The sequence below is a fragment of the Mesoplodon mirus genome (genome assembly GCF_964341445.2).
Source record: "Mesoplodon mirus genome assembly, chromosome: 11".
In the NCBI taxonomy this organism is placed as follows: Eukaryota; Metazoa; Chordata; class Mammalia; order Artiodactyla; family Ziphiidae; genus Mesoplodon; species Mesoplodon mirus.
In genome coordinates this window covers 63789005-63803778 of record NC_138987.1, presented here as the reverse complement: position 1 = coordinate 63803778, position 14774 = coordinate 63789005, and positions in this window count along the sequence as shown.

Here is a 14774-nt window from a genome sequence, read left to right as displayed (position 1 = left end):
CACATTAGAGAGGCATGTGAGCCAAGCAGGCTTAGGTATTGAAGATTAGCCTTGGAACAATGGAGGGGTGAGATGTGTACATTCTAGGCCAAGAGACTAGTGTGTAAGGAACTGCAAGATTATAGCTTTAGCTGACACATAGGGTATGAGATGAGGCTCTGGACAGCAATTTCAGTCAAATGGTGAAGGACCTTACATGCTGTAATAAGGAGTTTCAGTTTTATCCTATGGATACTGAAATCGGTCAGCAAATAAAAGCACACATTTAATAAGAATATAGTACATACTAGAGATGAGGCAAGGAAATCTAAGTAGGGAATTGGGTAGCTATATAAGTTAAACAATACAAATGACAGGTACCTAGTCCAACATAAGATACAGGAATCATGGAGAAATACAGCTTGGTCGATCACATGGCTTGATACTAAGGCACTCAGAGACATAGGAACTAGTGTGACTGGCAATGTATATTACACAGACCTTTGAGGATCTGAATAGATTAGTTCTCCTCCCTTGAGCAGGATGTGATAGAAGAAAAGAAATGCATGTCTTAAGGGTCTGAGAAATTAAATCACTCAAATAGTATAAAACTGGAAGACTAGTAGTTATAAGAGACAATATTATTCTCTCACAATTTTAGTCAAGCCAAGAAAATATGTATGGTGTCATTAACATTAAAATTTTTCTCCTTTCTTTTTTGCTAAATTACATGTAAAAATCAAAATTACTTCCTCTCTCTCTGATTGGTTATGAAAAATTAGATGTTAAAAATAAGAGCCATAGTGAAATATTACCTAATAAGTAGCTCACTAACATCAAAAGTATGATTTTAATGCATAAAAATAGATGAATTTCAAACTAGAATTAATGCATAGTATTTTCCCACAAAACAAATATTTTCTCAGTCATGATAACTATCTACAAAAACATGAACAATAAGCATGAGAGAGGCAAGGTTACTCATCCTTTGATTTTCAATAAACCTGACGCAAATATTGTTTTGTGTTCATTCACCTATTCTCAGTATTCAGTTTATCTTTCTTATTCAAAGCAGAAGCTTAACAAAAATGACAGCACAGATGGTGTCATTTTCTTCTTTACAAGTCAAAGTGATGAGCCTTATAAAAGACTGTCACATGCATCCTCTCACCTGTCTGGTACCTTCTGTGCCCCCATCTGCACAGCGCTAATCTGATGACTTGTACTTCCTTGACCTCTTCAAAACCAGACTTTCAGGATTAGTTCAGAGAGGAAACTAGTTATATTTAGGTTATATTTTTAATTGTATAGATATTATATTATCAAATCAGTTTTATGACATAAGATCATGGTATGATGCATAATTTTTTAAACTTAAATTTAAAATATCTTTAACTTTCATGATTAGTAGCTACTGGAAGTTTATATACTCTGACCAAAATCTCCCCCATACTCCCACTCTCCAGCACTTGGTTACCATCATTCTACTCTGATTCTATGAGTTTGGCTGTTTTAAATTCTACATATAAAAGTGATATCACACACAGTATCTCTCTTTCCCTTTCATAGATAGATAGGTAGGTATGTAGATAGATAGATACATAGATACAGAGACAGATAGATATACACACCACATCTTCTTTACCATCAAGCTAAGAAAATAAGAACCAAACCAAGGTACTATTTGAACTGAAAACAATCTTCTTTTTCCCTATCCTGTTGAATAAATGCAGATACTACTACATCAATGTCAATTCTATCCTTCCAGATGAGCACTGTTCATATGTCTTATTTCTTCAAAAATTTGCTATAATACAATATTTCTGGAGATTTCAAAGAGTTGTGCATTTTCTCCCAGCTCTGTAATCTGTTATCATTTACACCTGAAATAGGCTGACATTCTACTCTGTTCCTAACTCTGAATGGATCACACATTCCCTCTTTTCCAAAAGTGCCAATCTTTTCCCTGTATCCTTCAAGTCATAGCTTCAAATATATGCAGATCTGCCTTGGTTCTGATGGTAAAAACAAACAAAAGTAAATAAATAAAACAACTTTCACTGGAACCCTAATAACTCTTTTTATTTTCTTTCCTCCATTCTTTCAAACAATGGATTTATTTCAGAATGTTTGTCTGCTGATGGTAGCTTCCAAATATTTCTAATTCATTGTCTTTCTCTTGTCTTTCATTCTGACTGCTATATTTACTATATGGCTTAAATAATTTGCTTCAGCATATATTGGGCATGTCATTCAGGGCACCTGCCAGGTCCAAATTATAATAGATATAATTACCCATACACAGCCTCTGTTAAGCCAGAGTTCTCAACTGTGTTTTATCACGCTTGGCAGATGATTGGATTGTGATCAGGAAACTAACCCAACTGAAGATTATTACTAACGTCTACCAATGCATGAGGTTGCTAGAAGCAAAGAGCCAGGCTGTCCATGAATTCATCAACAGGAATTAGGGCTTCCCTTGTGGCGCAGTGGTTGAGAGTCCGCCTGCCGATGCAGGGGACACGGGTTCGAGCCTGTACTCCGCAACGGGAGAGGCCACAGCAGTGAGAGGCCCGTGTACCGCAAACAAAACAAAAACAAAAACAGGAATTAGGCTAATTTTCAGAATTCTCATGACTGATTATCTCTACAACATATGAAGACAGTGGGTCCATTTTATGATTAAAGAATGAAAAAGACACCCAGAAAGAAGCAGAAAATTATGTGAGCAATATACAGACCCCTAGAAAGATTCAAAGGATTGTTGCCAGAGTTTCCTTATGCCTTGGTGATGTTCAAGTGTGATCAATGTGTATCCTCAGGAAGCAATGTGACCATAGACAATACTGAATAATCCCATCTTAAAGAAGAAGCAAATACGATATTTTTATAATTATAATTGTGATTGGGGCTACAGGAAAGAACACAAAGTAGCAGATACAGTGGAAATTGATTTTGCCATCATTTGCCTCAGGAGAGTTTTATCTTGCAGCAGCAACTGACAGTCTCTAAACTCAAAGAATGAGGGAATTTAGATAAATTTTAATAACATTACTAAGTTTTTTTTTTTTTTTTTTGGCGGTACGCGGGTCTCTCACTGTTTTGGCCTCTCCCGTTGCGGAGCACAGGCTCCAGACGCGCAGGCTCAGCGACCATGGCTCACGGGCCCAGCCGCTCCGCGGCATGTGGGATCTTCCTGGACCGGGACACGAACCCGCGTCCCCTGCATTGGCAGGTGGACTCTCAACCACTGCGCCACCAGGGAAGCCCATTACTAAGTTTTTATATTGATTATTTTTATAGTTACCTTCTATTTATGGTAACTTAATTTAGTGTTCTATTTATAGTGAGAATGTCATTTCTTTAAAACTCATTTAAGGACCAGACTTTCAGGCTTGAAAGGGTTAAAATTATTGTAAGAATAGAAATAAGATCCTTCTGGCAAAATGGAAATAGGTCAGGAAGGAGCCCAACTCAGTGCGTATGCTTATTCCCAGCTGCAGCAAATTTAATCATAGCGAGGTGGCCAGGTTCTTTAGCAGCTGTAACCAGGACACTGGTAATGGATGTCAGATGATAACAACAGACCATTTGAACTTACAGATTCACTTACCAAGAGGGAATATAACCAGCAATGGCCATCTAGATATTTGGAGGTGGGTTCCCTTCCCCATTCCCTCAAGGTTGGATTGGTTTCACCAACTGCATTCACCAACCAAGACTCTGCTCCAAGCAAGGTGGTAATGTTATCAATGTGGGGGACACAGAATAAGCAAGAAGGCTGGATAACAAGGATGTATGGATTCATTCTTAAGTGCAGTTGAGGCACTACACTGGGAAAATCTAAGGTGGAAATTTGTTTATTTATTCTTTTTTATTATGGAAGCATACACATAAAAGAAGAAAGAATTTTGTAATAATATCATAAAATCCCATGTACCCATCAGCCAGCATCAACAGTTAACACTTAAAGATTTTTCTTTTTTGTGTGTGTGAAAGGTTTAAGCTACCTAGCTTTGTTAATTTTTTTTTATTTGTGACTTTACTTTTTTAGAGCAGTTGTAGGTTCACAGCAAAATTGAGGGGATGGTACAGAGATTTCTCATATATTCTCGGCTGCTCCCACACATGCATTGCCTCTGCCATTATCAACATCCCCCATAGGAATGATACATTTGTTACCACTGATGCACTGCCATACACATCATAATTCCCCAAAGTCCATAGTTTACATTACAGTTCACTCATGGTGTTGTACATCCTATGGGTTTGGACAAATGTATAATGACATGAATCCATCATTATGGTATCATACGGAGTATTTACACTGCCCCCCAAACCTTCTGTGCTCCACCTATTCATCCTCCTGCAGCCTCAATCCCTAGCAACCAGTGATGTTTTTACTTTGATGTCCTGTAGTTTGAACATGATGATGTAGGAGTTTTTTGTTTTAGGTTTTTGTTTTTGTTTTGCTTTTATCCTGCTTGGTGTTCTCTAAGCTTTCTGGATCTGTGGTTTTGTGTCTGACATTAGTTTGGGGAAATTCTTAGTCATTATTGTTTCAAATATTCCTTCTGTTCCTTTCTTTTCTTTCTGGTATTCCTATTATGTGTATGTTACATCTTTTGTAGTTGACCCACATTCCATAGACATTCCACTCTTTTTTCCTCAGTCTTTGTTCTCTACTCTTTTTGGTTTTGGAAGTTTCTATTGATATGTCCTCTAGCTTAGAGATTCTTTCTTCACTGTTCTCTTTTACTAATGCGCCCACCAAAGGCATTCTTCATTCCTCTTACAGTGATTTTCATCTCTGGCATTTCTTTTTGGTTCTTTCTTAGGATTGCCATCTCTCTGCTTACATTGCCCATCTTTTTTTACATGTTCTCTTTACCATAACAGCCCTTAGCATGTTAATCATAGTTGTTCTAAATTACCATCTGATAATTCCTACATTCCTACTATGTCTGGTTCTGGTGCCTCTCTGCTCTTCAAATTGTGTTTTTTTTAGCCTTTGGAATGCCTTGTAATTTTTTCTTGATAGCCAAACATGATGTACTGGGTAAAAGAAACTACTGTAAATAGATCTTTAAGGTTTAGGAGGAGAGGAAGCATTCTACAGTACTGTGTTTAGGTCTCAGTCTTCTAATGAGCCTAAGCCTCTACACTGCAAACTTTACAAGTGTTTCTCAGTATTTTTCTCCCCCTTAGGTGGGGGAGGATGGCTAGAATGGGTTGTATTTAGTATTTCTCTTCTTTGTGGTAGGTGAAATATGGCTAGAATTGGGTTTTTCCCATCCCCAGGTCGGTTTAGCTCTGATAATAGTTTTAGGCTCAGGCTAACTAGTTTCCTCTGAGGTCAGGCCATGTTAAGAAGAGTGCTCTGGTGTATTTCAAAATGGTTCCTTTTGCCTCCCCCTGCTGAAAGCAGGAAGGGATATTCTTTGATATTTTCTCTGGGAATTTAGTAGAGCTCCTGTAGGTAAACCTCACAATTTTGTGGGCACCCACTGCCCCCACACCCCTGACCATCCATGGGCTCTCCTGGAATTTTTAACTCTCAGATTTGTCCACACTGAGCCTTCAGCAATTATCAATTACAGTTCAGATTTTCCTACCCCGGCACTGGTTCCTGAGGCAGTTTCTGCTTGTGAATCTGCCCTTGTAAACCTCGACTCCCTGTATTCACCTGTCTCTCCAATCCTGGGGGCCAGTGGATTGCCCTATGTCCTCTCCTCTCTCATGAATTCAAGAAGAATTGTTGATTTTTCAGTCTTTTCAGCTTTCTGTTTGTTGTTAAGTTGAAATGGTGACTTCCAAGGTCCTTATATGCAGAACTGGAAACTCAACCTCTAATTTATTTTTTTTACCAAAGCTACAGTTGGATTTGATTGGGATTGATTAGTAGTTTCAAGTATTTTCAGCTGTGGTAGGCAGACTTTTAGCCCACCCAAGTTCCTGGCCTTGGTTAGTCAATCAAATACTAACCTAGGTACTGCTGTGAAGGGACTTCAAAGATCTAATTATGAGAAAGAGATTATCTTAGATTAAGTGGGTGGATCCAGTCTAATCACCTGAGCCCTTAAAAGCAGAAAGGTTTCTCAGTCTGGGGTCAGAGAGAAGAGGTAACAGGAGAGATGAGGCAGAAGGGGAAGTCAGTGATTTCATAACACGGAAAGGAGTAAAACTGTTGTTGCTGACTATGAAGATAGAAGTGGCCTCTAAAGCTGGGAATGACCCCCAGGCAAAAGCCAGCAAGTAAATGGGACCTCAGTCCTACAATAACATGGAACTGAACTCTGCCAAAAACCTAGATGAGCTTAGAAGTAGATTCATCCCCAGACCCTCCAGGAAGAATGAAGCCCTGCTGGCAACTGGGTTTCTGACTTGTGAAATCCAGGTAAGAGAACTGAGTCACACTGTACTTGGACATCTAATATACAGAACTATGAAATAATAAATATGTGTTCTCTTAAGCCACTAAATTTGTCATAATTTATTATGACAACAATAGAAATTTAATACCTCAGATTTATTCCTTTTATAAATTCCCTATCAGCCTTTCACCATTTCCCCATCAGCCTTTCACCAAATGCTTTTATCATTCACTATTGATCATTGCCTAGACCCATTATTTCATTAGAGACTGCAAAATAGTAGTATAACATTTTTATCATTCCTCCCACATTTATTACCTCTAATTTTTTTATGAAGAAGACTTTCTCTTATTAACTATTGGTTATCCAACAATATAAGGGTACAAAACCAATGCTCCTCCCTTTATTTACCACTTTTCAGAATAATGAGTTAGTGTTCTAGTTGCTGCCTAAAATTCATTTGAATATCATTATGAATTCTAGATTTCTATGTATTTGATGTGTTTTGGTTTGATGAATTCAAAATTTTTCCATCTTTGTCAAACTGCAGACTGTCTTGTTTCCTCTGACATGACTCATTTGTTTTATATATCATCCTTTCTTTCTGGTACAGCAATATAATCACAAGTTAACTTTGCATATTTTCTTCCCCATACCTGGAATCAACCATGTTTCCCCCAAAGAACTCTCATCTTTTTGTAGAAAGTGGTATTTAGAGAATATCACCTAGGTATTAGGTGAGCTCACTGCAACTGAGTTGTTATTGCTTCTTGGACTTAAAGTTGCACAGAGCAAAAAATATTATTCTGTTGGAAAAAAATTATGAGATCCTACTTATATTTTCATTTCAAGTATAAGATTACAAATGTTTTACTTGTTTTTTTAACTTATTTTGATATATATGTGTGTATATATATATATATATATATAGAGAGAGAGAGAGAGAGACAGAGAGAGAGAGACAAAGATAGAGAGAAGGACAGAGAGAGAGAAAGAGGGAGAGTCAGTCATATACACAGATATCATAAAAGTATAAACCCAGGAAAGTTAACCAGATGGTAAGATTCTTATATATTTATTACCTAAAAACCCCATTCTCAACTCATAACTTTATTCTTTACCAGAAAAATGGAAAAGGAGTTTCCCATAAGCCAGTAATGAAATGTGTCTCTTGTTTGTTAATAAGCATGAGTTTACTTATAATATTCTCTTCATTTGCATCTCTAAATTAGGAAGAACCCAGATTAGAGATGCTACATATGTGTAAATTAGTAATTCATTCTTACTCAGCAGTGATCAATAAACTTCTTAGCAGATGTCTATAAATCATCTTGGAGCCAAATACCAAAAGTTCTCTCCTGGTGATTGTAGTATATAACCCTTAATGTATAAACTGTTCTTCCTTGTCTCAAATAAGGAACAAAAATTGGATGAGAGAAACCATTCTCTCTTCTCTGTGTTCAGTAGATATATTGCAGGTGCACTTTCAAACGAACTAAGCAAAAATATGAATAACTGAAGATGGTTCCATTTGCCTAGACATTGAGTACAAGTTTTACTAGGAAAAGAACACACAGAATGGATATTATACAAAGGTCACCTACAAACACACAACTGTAAATTATAAAATAAGAAGATGGGCTTATTCTTGGGGTTATTTTATGGAATAACATGATACTTTGCTTCAGTGAGTAATAAAGCGTTCAGGCTTTTCCATGATACACACGAAATAAGTAAAACTATGAAAGCATCTAAATGTCAAGATGCTTTGTTACTCTGCTTTCCATGTTGAATAGGGAAGTCATAATATTAAATACCACTCTCCATCATGCCACAGAACCTCAGATACAAAGACTATTTGTAAGGTAGATATAAAGCAGAAAAATTGGATTCATAAGGGTTGGCAGTGAGAAAGGTTTTCTTCAACTGAATGCTTATAAATATCTTCAAAAATAGACTGTAAAGGCAGAAGTTAAAAGTTATCTTTTAAAAACATTTGCGTTGAGTGAAGTAAGTTAACCTAAGCTTTTCTTTTACTCAGAGAATTATTTTCCATAATTTTACTATTTGTAAAATGGAACAAATTACCTAACAACATAAAAATAAAAATACATCTCAAGATGTCAATAATAAGATTGGGAGAGTGGTAAGAGGGGAGAATAATAAAGTTATCTTCTGGAGGAAGATGAAGATATTTATTAATTTTTGTCAGAAAAATTTATGTTGAAATATAGATTGAAATGTAAACATAACAACTAAATACTAAAATACAATCCATAGATTTCAAACTAATAGAGAAACATAAATAGTAATTATCAACATATATATCAATTAACAGATGGCAAGAAAGGGAGATAAGAGGAAGAAGCAAAGAAGAGGGGTCAGGAACAGATAACGCAAAATACAAAGTAAGCACATCAAAAACAAAAGCAAAATGAACAGTTAAATAATAAAGATATGAAAAATATGTACTACTAAATATTAAACAAAAGAAAATTGTTAGCAATATTAACATTAGATAAAATGGAATCTAGGTAGAAGGCATTAATAGAGATGAATATTAGCATTGTGTAATAAAAGAAACAAATGGATAAGAATATATTAAAATATTATTGACATCTTGAAGAAATATATGAAGCAAAACCTGTTGAGATTTATATGGAGATACTAACAAACTCACTAATCGTAGTGGGAAATCTTTATAATACTCTATCAGAAACTTGTGATCAAGTAGATCAGAAATTTAGCCAGGATATAGAAGATTTTGAAAACAAAACAATCTTTCTGGGTACTGTAATCAAGTAGAGATAGTATATTATTATAAAGTACACATTAAACTATTATAAAAATTGATTATATGCTAGGTCACTCCTAAGACTCAACACATTTCAAAGAACTGATATCATACAGTCCATGTTGTTTAACCACACAAAAAAGTTAAAAATCAAATCAGCCACAACATTTTGTATTTTTTTGTATGTAAGAAAGAATAGAGAGAGTATTAAGCCATCATTTCTGAAAGCTGAAAAAGTCTGAATTCACGCGCTGGAAAGGCAATAGAAACAATAAATTGTGCTGCCAAGGGAAAATCAAACATTTTCTAAAAGAAACTAAGATTTAGGTTGCAAATGCCTTTGTGGTTTGCAGTATCAACACTGGGTAATCATAGTGAAGAATTGTATAAAGTATTTTATCCCCAGGTTGAAACTATTGCTGAGTAGAGCTGTTTAAAGAGGGAGGGAATAAATGGTTTTCTCTATTGGTTGCATTAGTCTTTCTAGACCATGATTAAGAAATTAGAACCTTGTTTGAACTGTGGATTAAAAATCCTAGGAGGATTCTGATTCTCTTCGGAATTGATGTTGTCTTTAATCTTTTCTCCCCCATTAAAAATAGTTTTGCTTTTTTAACATTGGAAAATACTTCTGCTTATACAGCATAGGAATAACCTTGAAATCCCATGGCATAAATGCTTTCTCCATACTAGAAGAAAGTGTGAAATACCAGGAGGAATACAATATCATGAAAAACTGAGAAGAGAAATAAGAAGGAAACCAGAGGAAATCTGATTCTCTCTTTGAAAGGAAATAGAAAAAGTTGAAAAGTGCATCCTCACACTCAAACAGATAAATGGCAACCAGAGAATGCATATTAGGAGAACTTTTGTCCTCGGAGTAGAAAATAAAAAATCCTGAAGGTTTGAAAAGCAGAAGTCTTTCTACTGCTAATTATGTATGATGGCACTTTCTTAGTTAGAAGTGACAGCACACTTACATACATAAATGACTGGGAGCTGCTTTTCTGACTGTGAATAGAAGAGCTTATTTTCTGTTCCCTCCACTGAGCCAATTATGCTTTTAACATCAGCTCCCCACGGAGACAGTTAATACATGACAACCTTTCTTGGTCAAGCGTGCCTTATTTAAACAAGTTTCTCTGGAGAGTGTAAATGGTTTGGCATGGAAGTAAGTTAACCAGTGACAGCTCTGTTCCATTTTATAGAATAGCATTAAGAAATGAAAGGAGCATGCATCCAGCTATGAATTTAATAGTTAATTCCTCCAAAAAAAAGTCATTTTAAGCTCCCATTGGAAATGTAACGAAGAGACGTATTAATAAAAATGATGGGTAATTGAACACTAATAATCAGTTATTATACACTTGTGGGGTAAATTAGATAACTGCTTGGTCTTGAAAAACATAACTCTTAGACCAGGGACTGAAGTTTTAGTTCTCAATGAAATAATATTATGTGCTACATATTAGTCTAATAATAAAAAAGTTTATTTCCCATTTCTCATTACCAGAAGCAATTTAGGAATGATCTCGTTTAATATTTGAAAAGAAATATGGCATCATAGAATTGGAATGATTGAAAGAGTAACATTAACTCTTCAATGAAGAATGTCTAATCATCTGGGGGAGTATTTCCTAAATGAATCCCATAATACATGAACAAGTATTGAGTAATAAAAATGGTTGTTATGTCCAAATCAGTATGGGGGAAAAATATGTATTCCTGCTTATAGATTCACAATGCTCAGGATCATATTAATGGCATTCAGAAATTCTGTGAAGTAAAGAAACTTTTCCTAAAGAAGCCCAAGCTTGTTTAAAATGAAACAAGCAACTCTTTCTCTCTTTGTTTTCTTTCTCTGTTTGTCTCTTTATTTCTTTCTTCCTTGCCTCCCTCCCTCTTTCTTTCCTTTCTTTCTTTTTAGAGAAGAGGAGGGGTAGGTTCTTAGAGATCTAGTGTTTTCAGAGTACAGTTTAGAAAAACTGATTTGAGGACTTGGGATTCTTGTCTAGACAGACATTTAATTAGTTACTTGGCTATACATCACCTGAGCAATTTTATTTTGTTTTGGCTCATGTAAATATATATTTAGAATTTAAAAAAATCTGTTTTACATATTTCCCTTTCTTAATCAATTCTCAGTACTTAAAAAAGTTATACCTGTACTTGGAAATGAAATTAATAATAAAGCCATCTTAGTAAGAATTTGAGTGGAACTTAGGAATTATCTAGTCCCAATATTCATTCATGGATGTGGCAAATGGGTTCCCATTCTACATGGCACCTAGTTATGAATGTTTATAATTCCACATAATTTCTGGATATTATAATGTCTCCATCTTCAATATTCTTGTGTTCTTAAAGTTTTCTTCATATGCTTCTAGGAAAACATATCATAACCCATTAACAGATGATAAACCTTTCAAACATGCTATTAACAGAGAAATCAATCTATAATTTTACTGCAGGGGAATATTTGTAACTCTTGATTATTAGAAGACAGCAACTGATTCATCCCGTGTAAATCTATGAATAGTATACTTAGTATCTTTTTGTAACCATATTTTATAAGTCAATGGAAGATGGGATAGAAAGATACAAGGTCAAGAAAAAAACAAAGTGGGAATCTGGAAGAAGTAAAGTAAAAATAAGGAAAGGAAACAGGTGCTGTGTTTTGCTCATTTGATTTTTTTAAATAGTTTTTGACAGCTGGCTTCACTCACATGGGGTTTTTGGCCAGGGCTAGAATCGATTAACAGGTAAGATTGGCTGCACTGAGGACTGGCTGCCAGTGGATCTAGAGTGAAGTTAAGCTGTGTCCCAAGAGATTGAGTGGCATGGTTCTCATATGTCATATTCCCTTAGGACTCCTCTTTTGATATCAGCTCACACCTGTCAGAATGGCTATCATCAAAAAGACAAGAAATGTGTCAGAGAGGATGGGTAGAAAAGGGAACCCTTGTGCACTGTTGGTGAGGATATAAATTGGTGCAGCCACTATGGACAACAGTACGGAGTTTCCTCAAAAAATTAAAAATAGAACTACCATACAATCCAGCAATTCCACTCCCGTGTGTTTATCTGAAGTAAACAGAAACACTAATTTCAAAAGATATGTACACACCAATGTTGATTGCAGCATTATTTATAACAGCCAAGCTATGAAAGGAATCAAAGTGCCCATGGGCAGATGAATGAATAAAGAAAATGTGACATAGAGGAGGTAGAGATAGAGACACAGACAGAAATATTACTCAGCTGTAAAAAAAGAATGAAATCTTGCCATTTGCAACAGCATGGATGGACCTGAAGGGTATTATGTTCAGTGAAATAAGAGAAAAAACAAATACTGTACATTTTCACTTATATGTGGAATCTAAAAAATACATGAACAAATATGACAAAACAGAAACAGACTTGCAGATAGAGAAAACAAACTAGTGGTTGCCAGAGGGGAGAGGGGTAGGAGGAGGGGCAAGAGAGGGGATTAAGAAGTATAAACCTCTAGTTATAAAATAGGCAAGTCACAGGGATTCAATGCACAGCACAAGGAATATAGCCAATACTTTATAATAACTTTGTATGGTTTGTGAGCTATAAAAATATTGAACTCACTGTGTGGTACACCTGAAACTAACATAATATTATAAGTCAATAATAAATAAATAAATGTTGGGTCTATTTATGACCACAGGAAGGTTGAAGATCTGTTGAATCTTCAATTATTAAAACACAGAGGAACTTTTCCTAATAGAGACAGTTAAAGATACACTACATAGCATATTTGTTATACTATTTGATACTAAGCTTCAGTATCAACTATATAGCATATTTAAAACCAAGTAAGAGGACTTGATTACTTACTGAACTACCAAGATATCAATTAGCAGATATTTATTAAGATTCTCTTTTTTATGCTCAGAAAAAACCTAAACATGATAAGTCAATAGAAAAGGATACAACATCTAGAATTGCTTTTTTGACATCCCTCTCACTCCTAAAAAATAAAGATGATGACTCATTGGATGCTTTATTTTAATTATATTAAGCTTGAAAATTACTTTGGGGAAAAACAGACATCTTTAAAATATTGGAAATGTTTTGACATTCAGGAACGTTGTATCTCTCTTCCTTTATTCATTCTTCCCCAAGGTCCCTTAGGTATTTCTTGCAGCTCATTTTAAAACATTTTTGTTCAGTTTACTTCTACCACATAGTTATTTCTATTGTGAATAAAATCCTTATTTTATGACTTTTAAATTTAGATATTAATGGATAGTGTTTTCAAACATGACTGCATTCTCAAACCCAGTTGCACATTAAAAACTCTGAAACGTGGCCCATTTGAACTCCTGCCATACAAATTATTTGTTGCTCACAACTAAATTTGTAATTACTTTTTCTCTAGTTGGGGGATGGTCTAAATTCTTCATTTATTTTCTTGTTTTCAGTAAACAGACTTGCATCTGTAAATAAAAGCCAGCACACAAGTTTGTCTTTTAGTTTCTAAAATGTAAAAATATAAACAAACAGAAAACTTCCATAAAATCAGATGATGAAATTTGCATTGTCCATGGCAGCAACATTGGAAATAAAGCAAATATTTGCTCATTTTTATGTAAAGTCCATTCTCATATTTCATTTGGAAATATGAACACATTTTGTTTCTTTCATTTTATTTCCCCTTCTGTTTTTGAAAAGCAGATTGTATCTTGCCCAATACAAGGATATCTGACTGTTTAGAAGTAAGGGATTGTTGTAATCTCCGGATGTTGCTAATATTCTTTTGTGGTCATCCTTCATTCTCCCAGAATGAGGAAAATACTATTCAGTCTTTCTGTGATTTCATAATCAATGTTGGCCAAATACAGAACCATTAAATCAAAACTTTTAGGAGGGGGGCAACAGACATCGATATATTTTTTTCCCAAGTTCCTTAGGTGATATTAACATGCAGTGAGAGAACAACTGTTGTAAGGTTACTAACCAGTTATATATAAAATATCTTGGAGCGTTTTTTAAAAAAACCACAAAACCTCATATTCTGTTGAGATTTTTTAAAGTGGTTGACTTAGTTCTCATGTGCTCATCTTCTAACTTTTAGGAGCAAATGATACTAAGCACCCACTATCATCAAAATAAGCATTCCTTACTGTAAGTTAACATTATCTCCATCTACCATCCTCTTTTTGCATAGGGAAGAGCCCCAGTGTCCAATCGCCTGGCAAAGAATAGGAAATCATTATAAATATATGTGTTGTATTACTTTGCTGTATGTTTTTATTTTTTAAATTCAGACATTTATTTTCTTATTTAGTTGCCCCTGTGACCAGAAACACAGGTTTACAAGATGATTTTTTAGGGTAAAGAATATACTCAGTATTCATCAGGCAAAATAAAGTTAATTGGTCCCTAGAGAAGTTATTTTCCAATAGCACTGTTCTCATAAGCACAAGATTTTAACCTACTGACTTACTAACGAAGGACTTATGATTCCATATCACATATATAACACCTTTGCACACAATGTCTTTGTAGAGGGAGGTGGGGCTATTGCTATGGGGATGAGATAAATTTGAGGAGTACACTGATACTGAATTTTGACACAAGATTATCTAGTTTCT